The 7,904-nt window shown below is 37.7% G+C and overlaps 1 long non-coding RNA gene across 1 annotated transcript; it reads left to right on the plus strand.

Annotated features, from left to right (window-relative positions):
* Positions 1-306: 306 nt before the first annotated feature.
* Positions 307-1,569, plus strand: LOC143887152 (uncharacterized). Its single transcript, XR_013254084.1, has 2 exons — positions 307-902; positions 1,157-1,569. It is a non-coding gene; the product is annotated as an uncharacterized LOC143887152 (long non-coding RNA).
* The last annotated feature ends 6,335 nt before the right edge of the window (positions 1,570-7,904 follow it).

Genomic DNA, 7,904 nt, shown 5'->3' on the forward strand with positions numbered 1-7,904 from the left:
AATAGTATCTACATATGAGTGGTCTATGTTTTAGTTTCTGCAATATGTTTAAATGTTTTTCACATGTATGCCTGAGTTCTTACTCACTGATATTCCCCACTGTATATTGGAATTTTCTAATTTTTTTAAATCAGTTTTTTTTTTCTTCTGTATTTTTAGTGTGGTTAGGAAGGAACATGTACTTATTGATTATACTATTATATTCTCTCAAGTCTCCTATATTTTCAATTTGAGAAACTCCATCGCTCTAAAGAAATCATCAAGCACATCGGTGGATCAAAGGCCATCCCAGTATATTGGGAGGAGGACGTGGGGTCGTGGTTGAATTTTTTTAATTTACTTTTCTTTTGATTATGACAAGCTAGCAATGATATTGTTCATTTGAGAACAGACTAGATAGAATAGTGGTAATACTATAAGTCGAGTCCAACTTTTCATTCGTCTTCACAGCACCAAAGACGAGAAGCCTTATGATGATGTTTGCAGAGATATTATAGTACGTTTCATAACATTGATATTTTATTTTTTTTATGTTATAGAACTGTAAAAAAGATTTGTATTGTTTCTCATATTGGTTTATTTAGGATCAGATAAAGGAGATTGAGTCTCAGCATCCCGATATCAGCCCCACGGTTGCTCCAAATGACAGCCTTGGCGAGGAGAGACGTGGCAGGGTGCGCATGATGGGTGCCGGACCTACCCCTACTACTCTATTTGGCTCTACGCGCAGCGGTGGGATGTCGCAGGAGAGGGCTGTATCACTTCAAAGGGCCAACGAGCAACTCACAAATGAGGTGGGAAGTTTGAGAGAGAAGAAGGCCCAAATGTTACAAAATCAGGCCCATATGGATCGCCAATTGACGGCACTCTTAGCACATTTCCAAGGTGTCGAAAATAGCAATGTGTGACTTTAATTTCTTCCGTTACATAGTTCTTTTAGTTCACTATTACCTTTATATGTATCTATCTTGTTGTATGATAGCCACCCGACAATCCTACTCAGTCACGATCACATGCGACCTCCTCAGGCAGCCACAGAGATATCCATGGCGATTTGGTATTAATGTCGTTTTATTTTAGTATAAATCATGTATTGGTTTGTGACTTAATAAATAATTGTCTTTTCTTAATTTATGATCATTTGGATTTTTCTAAGGTTACCTTAATGAGCATTTAAAATGAGGGGGTTGAAGTGGCCCGTGGTATTCGATTGAGCGTCGATCCGACACATGTAGTCGAGGGGGTTGCATTAGGCAGTCATTCACTGAGGTTCAGATCACGGTTGCATTGGAGCCAAAAGAGCCTCTGATTAGACAAACGGATCTCTACACTGAGATTGGGGAAGCTTTAGGTGGAGTAATCGCTTGGCCGTCCTTCTTGGTAAGTAATTTTAATACGACGACAGATTTATCATAGCTTGATGATCGGATTTATTCACAAGTAGTATATTTATTTGTTATTCATTTCACTTGGTTTCCCTTTGTTTTCAGGTTACATCAACCCGCATTTCCTGAAGCACCTTCAGGTAACCTTGCTTTTCCTCTATGATCAAGCCTTTGATTGGTGTTTCATTAACTGTTTGATCACTTAGCCTATGTATGAAGCGGATTTTTTCTTCTATCTGAAACACATGAATTAATTAAAGTTAGTGGATGAGCCATGAAAGCAAGTTGTTCATGGCCTCATTCGCTTTTAAGGTTTCTACTTTATGAAAAATGAGTTATGAGGTAATGGTCCTCTATTGCCACTATGCACAATTGACTATCATCCAATTGTAGCTATTTTTTTCATCTCATGTTTCGATGGTATGGGGGCCACCATCACCACTAAACCATGCATAGGCCGTGTCCCACCATTTAGACCCAAAATTTTGATGTGTTTTCATAGGGCTGAGGCCACTATTTTACACTCATGGACAGTTGGATGATTCTGAAATTAGTCGTATATCTGGTGCTGTCGCCTTGCTGTCAAAAGCGGGTCTTGAATTCATGCATGATTGCATGTTCGATTATATATTATTTTTCATGTGATTTTTTTACGCATCATACATAGCATGGGCTTTTATATTTTGCAACAAGCTAATCAAACACCTCAATCATTTTCCCTATTTTGGGTGGGATGTTCAACATATGCCAAGGTGATGGCATGGAACATTGAATTCTGATCGATCTTTATATAGTCACGAGAACTGTTTTCAAATATGATTTTTTTTATTAATTTCTTGAAATCGGAATCAAGAATCTTGTCATTTGCTTTGAACTCTGAAATACTTGGCCTATCTTTTTCTCTTTCATGTTTGGTCTGATGATTTCCATGTTTGTTCATGTTTTCATAGTGTTAAATGTATTGTTAAAATCAAAGGGAAAGTCACAAAACCTATTTACTTGATGAAGTTATTATCAGAAAATGACCCTAGTGGCAATTCTGCTTTTTTCTAAGCAAAAAAGTTTTTCTGAAATTTCAATGTCAAAATTTTTATCGCACACACCTCCTTCTTGGCTATAATTTTTGCTCGTTGGCTGTAATTAAGTGCATATGTATCTGGGTCTAATTTTTGGTCTTTGGGAAGCTTGCACAAATGGGAACTTTCAAATTGTTTTTATTATCACTTCACATAACATCCTTGCATTTCTCGTTCCCATTTAATCATTAAAAAAAGAGAAATTCTTGTTCGCATTTCATGCCAATACCAAAAGGTCTAACTTACTATTTCTTTCTCCAAGTATGATAAATACTATCAAACTTCTCGAGTGTGGCTTACTGGATAGGATGAGGTTGTTCCACCTTATGCTTTTCCTTGTAGTTTTATTATATACTAGTTGCATGCCCAAAAAAGGCTTTATAACTTATTTTTTTAAAAGAAAGGAAAGAAAGAAGAAACAATCATAAGGAAGATATATTTGTTTATATCAGTATTACACAATTGAGTAGAAGGTACTGCTCAACTTAGGAAGAAATTGACAATTAACAATAAATATAAAGCCAAACTAAAATAAACCCATTTTCACCTTGAATTGGTCAAAATACGCGGAATTTCTTACTTTTCGTGGAGGATTAGATCCTGTAACAGGGGGTCTATGGCTGACCGATATTGCACACCATCATTTAGCTATTGAAATTCTAAACTATAAGACAAGTAAGCCTCTCCAGACCAGACAAATGCTCGGCGAGCCCATGCAAAGGTTTTAGTTAAGATATGCCAGATTCCACCAAGTATACAAATCAACGATAGAACAAGATCCATTTTGCATCATATCTAACGGATTCCTTCGTTCGGGCCGAAAAAGGAATGTCACTTGATCATTATCAAACTGATTGCAATCTTTTTCTGTTCCTGAGGATCAAAGAAATGAGATTCATTATGTAAGGTATAACTGTGAAAAGAGGCAGAAGTCGAGCGACAAGAAAAATTCCTGCTACTACCATAGTAGCAGCGGCAAATAGGTGTGGGCAAAATAGAAAGAAATCAGAAACATAAAAATAACAGCCAAATTAGGAAGAAATTAGTAATAAAAATAAGCCAAAATGAAATCAATAAAAATAAAGCCAAATCTTAAAGCCCAAAATAGAAAGAAATTTACAATTAAAAAATAAAGCCCAAATTAGGAAGGAATTAACAATATAAATGTAAAGCAAAAATAAAATTAATAAAAATACAGCCAAAACTTAAAGCCCAAAATAGAAAGAGATTAAAAACGTAAAAATAAACCTCAAATTAGGAAATAAAATAAAAAATAAAAATAAAGCCAAAATGAAATAAATAAAAATACAACCAAAACATGAAGCCTAAAAGAAAGAAATTAAATAAAAATAAATTACACACCTAAAACTTGTATTGCAAGAAAAAGAAGATCATCCTAAATTTAAAAATAAAAGCAAAGGTAGAGAAACAAACAATCAATGCCGTAAATAAAGGAGCATGAAAATGAGCTAGGCAACCTAAGAGGGGGGTGAATTAGGTTTATAAAAATTGTAGTTTAGCAAACCCTAGTTTTAAAACTCTTTCCTTTATGATTTATAAAACTATTATTTAGGCAAGTGTAAAGGGGTTAGAATATTACCAATGTGATTGCAATAAGGCAATGAGAAAGGGAATAGAAGGCACATCACAAGTACACGGAGATTTATTATGGTTCGGTCCACAAAAGAGACCTACTCCACTCTTCTTGAGATTGCACCTATGGTTGTCCACTATCCGAAGACCACACAACGCCCGCCTTCGAGGCTCCTTACTAATCCGAGTCTTTAAACTCACCGAGTCTTTAAACTCACCAAGGGTAACAACCCTTTCTCTTTATAATGGTAGATGAAAGAAGTAAAAGCTCTCAAGCCTCTTCAATATCCATATACAAATGTAGAAGCTCAATAAACACTCTTGCTTGTCACTCAACAACAACAACCCTAAAAAGATCTCTCTTGGAGGATTAAATGTAATGGCACACTAGACAAATCAATAAAAAGGAATCTCACATTCAAGTAGAATATTAGAGTAGGTGAAAGTTGTTTTCTTTGGAAGATGTTAGCTAGGGATTTTTTATTACAAGAGTTGTTATTTTAGGATTTTCCAAAAAGGGTTTAAATAGAGAGTCACAAAGGAAACTCTAATTTTTGGCTTTCAAATGCGTCACGGACGAAGTGCCGGACGTCCGCAAAATATGGCCGTTTGAATTCTAGATGCGCGCCAAAGTTCGTCCACGGACGTCCGCCATATCCCGGACGGCCACCGTTTTCTCAGTTATTTACTTTGAAAATTTTAAGTGCAGACGGATGTCCGCCAATATCCCGGACGTCCGTAAATCCCTCTGTTATCCAGATTTGAAAATTTAAAGTTCAGACCAACGTCCGCCAGTTTTCCGGACGACCGCATTTTCCTCGGTTATTTTTCTGAGGTGCAAACGGATGTCCGTAATTCCTCTGGATACTTTAACTTGTGATTTCTGAAGAAATTTACTACGGACTTGAAATGACTAAAGGGAGTGTGATTCCTATAGATGTCTAATGTTATTTTTTGGACTCCCTAATTGCCAAAACACAATCAACCAAGAGAGAGCATACAACGTAATCTTTCATGAGAGCGGCTACTCTTTGGGTTGCTTGATTCTTCAATCTTCTTTTTGGCTTCAATCAATCAGTCTTGGATCTTCAATTTGTGTTCACTGTCGTTCCATAGATTACTTGAAATAACCACGATATCTTGCTTCGATGTCTTGCTTGCATTCTTGTGATAGAACATGTTCAACTCATATACAAGTAACTTGCCATAATCAATCAATATGGGTTTGGGTTCAATCAAAACATGAGTGATTGATAGCCATTCGGCTTACAATCTCCCCCTTTTGATTGATGGCAACAACCCAGATTGATTGCGATGTGAGAGCTAGACAAATTGCATGAAGTATTTTCTCCCCCTCAAGAGAAGCTCCCCCTGAATATTAGCAACAGTTAGGTAAGTAATTTTTGGGAGACTTCTATTTAATATGTAAGTGTAAGCAATCAACCAATATCTTCTCCCCCTTTGACATAAGCAAAAATGGAACATCGAATAAACAGTGAAATACAAAATATGGTTTATACATTTACGCAGAACACGTACTGATCATCCATGCATAGTTTTAATGTAAGAATTATTTATGCAACACATTTAATTCATAGTGAAACTAGCAATGATAAAAGCGTTCAAATTAAGTGTGCATCCAAATAAGCATCTAATAGATCCATGGTATCCACACAGTAAACATCCAAATATAATGTAAGTCATCCACAAAAGAAGAAACCATAAGATAGCTCTATGTCAGAGCATATCAACCATCAGATCAAGTTCAAGCTATGGTATCCAACAAACCCATAGCAACCAAAATACTGAGCTGTAAAGCCCCAAGAATAGTATCAAGTGCAGTGTGGAAAGTGTAAAAGTAGCATGTGAAACCTGAATAATACATGCCAGAAATATGAAAATGAAAAACATTAAGCAGGCATGCAAAAAGGACTCCAAGTCCTAGTCCTCTGGTGGTGGTGAAGACGGCGACGCGACACGAAAGCGTTCCTCGAACACAGTGAACTCCTCATGAAGATGTGTCACATCCAGTGACAGGTCCGCGATAGAGACAGTAATGGCATCATATTGTGCCTTGTTCTCCAAATGAAATCGCTCCACAGAGTGCTGGAGCCTATCATAGTGATGAACGAAGGAGCCCTGCAGACTAGGGTAGCGGATATCGAAGTCGCGAGCTGTGCCGGTGAAAGTAGGAGGAACAGGACCACCAATGTGTGAGAATGGCTGAGAAGGTGCGGGAGCAACAGGAGTGTCCGCCTCATCTGCACTGTCCTCTAGAACATCAGAAACACCATGCGCAGAAATGTTCTCTAAAAATTGAGGAATGCACATCCTACAAAGTGTAGTTTTGTCAATGTCTATGGTGGCAGGAGAGGACTTTACATTCTCAAGAGGAATGTCAAGAAATTGAAACAGGCGGTTTAGAAGCAGACCATAGGGAAGATGAGTATGTGCTTTGGTATGGACCTTTGCCATATGTCAAAAAATGACATAGGCGAGCCTAACAGGGTATTGGTAAGGAGAGCAAATGTAAGAAATGCCGAGAAAGAGCGCACCTCATCCTTACACCCAGCCCGAGGGGTGTTATTATTGTAAATAATCAAATTATAGATACGGGCGGTCTCAGAAAGGTCATGGGTCTTGACTTGAATGGATGGATCATAGGCTTTACAAATGCCTGAGAACACTGTGAGAGATGGGATACCGATGGAATCAATGTCGTCATTTGGCCAAAAATAGATTTGAGCACCATCATTGGAAAGTTCAAGTACGCTTGCAAATTTCTCAAGGGTAAGCGTTACCTTTTTACGACGTACTTTGGTTGTGAGAGTCAAGATTTCAAGCGAAATCTTAAGATTTGTATAAAATTCATAAACGAAAGTAGGATATATGCACCACGGACTGTAAGAGAGAATACTTTACCATCCGAGGGAAGTGAAGTCGCTAACGAGAGAGAATCGTTCGTAAGCTTGGCGGCGGAGGAGGAGAAGGTGATCGAGTTTGGTTGCGAACACGTTTTTCCTTGTTTCTCCCTCGTGAGGAACCTTCGCCTTGAGCGGTGCGAGATTTAGGCATCATGCAACAAATATATAGCAAGAGACATAGAGAAAAGTCCGCCGGATGAAGCAAAAAATCCGGACGAATCGGTGCCAGAAGAAGGATGGATTTGGACGAAGTAAAAGAGGAATGAGAGAAGAAAAAGTAAAAAGATAGAAAATGAGAGTGAAAATGGGTTTTTAACCCAAACGTCCGCACTTCAGTGCTTTCTCCCAGACGTCCGGGAGACGGCGGGCTTCCGTCCACCCAGAAATATCAAACTATGCAGATTTGATCTATACCGTCCAATTTTGAGTGAATACTTGTACATTTTGAATGCACCATGCAAACCAAAGGTGTGTGAAGCTAGTGAATCATAAAAAGCATACAATTGTCACACATAACAGCCAAGGAGACTTGTCCACGTATCAAACAATTTGATTTCAATGATAATTATCAAGTTCTAATACATGAGACATACTCCAAATATTTAAGCCACTGCGGATATCACAGAAACGGTCTTCATTAAGAGGTTTTATGAAAATATCCGCTAATTGATCATTTGTATGAATGTACTCAATTGAAATGTCTCCTTTTTTAGAGTGATCTCTTAAGAAATGATATCTAATCTCAATGTGCTTGGTTCTTGAATGTTGAATGGGATTTTTGGTGAGATTTATAGCACTAGTGTTATCACAATGAATAGGTACACAATTCATGTTCAGACCAAAATCCAATAGAGTATTTTTCATCCAAAGAATTTGAGCACAACAAGCACCGGCCGCAATATACTCGGCCTCAGTAGTAGATAGAG

This window comes from Tasmannia lanceolata, unplaced genomic scaffold (genome assembly GCF_043159265.1).
Source record: "Tasmannia lanceolata isolate RefF3 unplaced genomic scaffold, GAP_Taslan_0.1 ptg000012l, whole genome shotgun sequence".
In the NCBI taxonomy this organism is placed as follows: domain Eukaryota; kingdom Viridiplantae; phylum Streptophyta; class Magnoliopsida; order Canellales; family Winteraceae; genus Tasmannia; species Tasmannia lanceolata.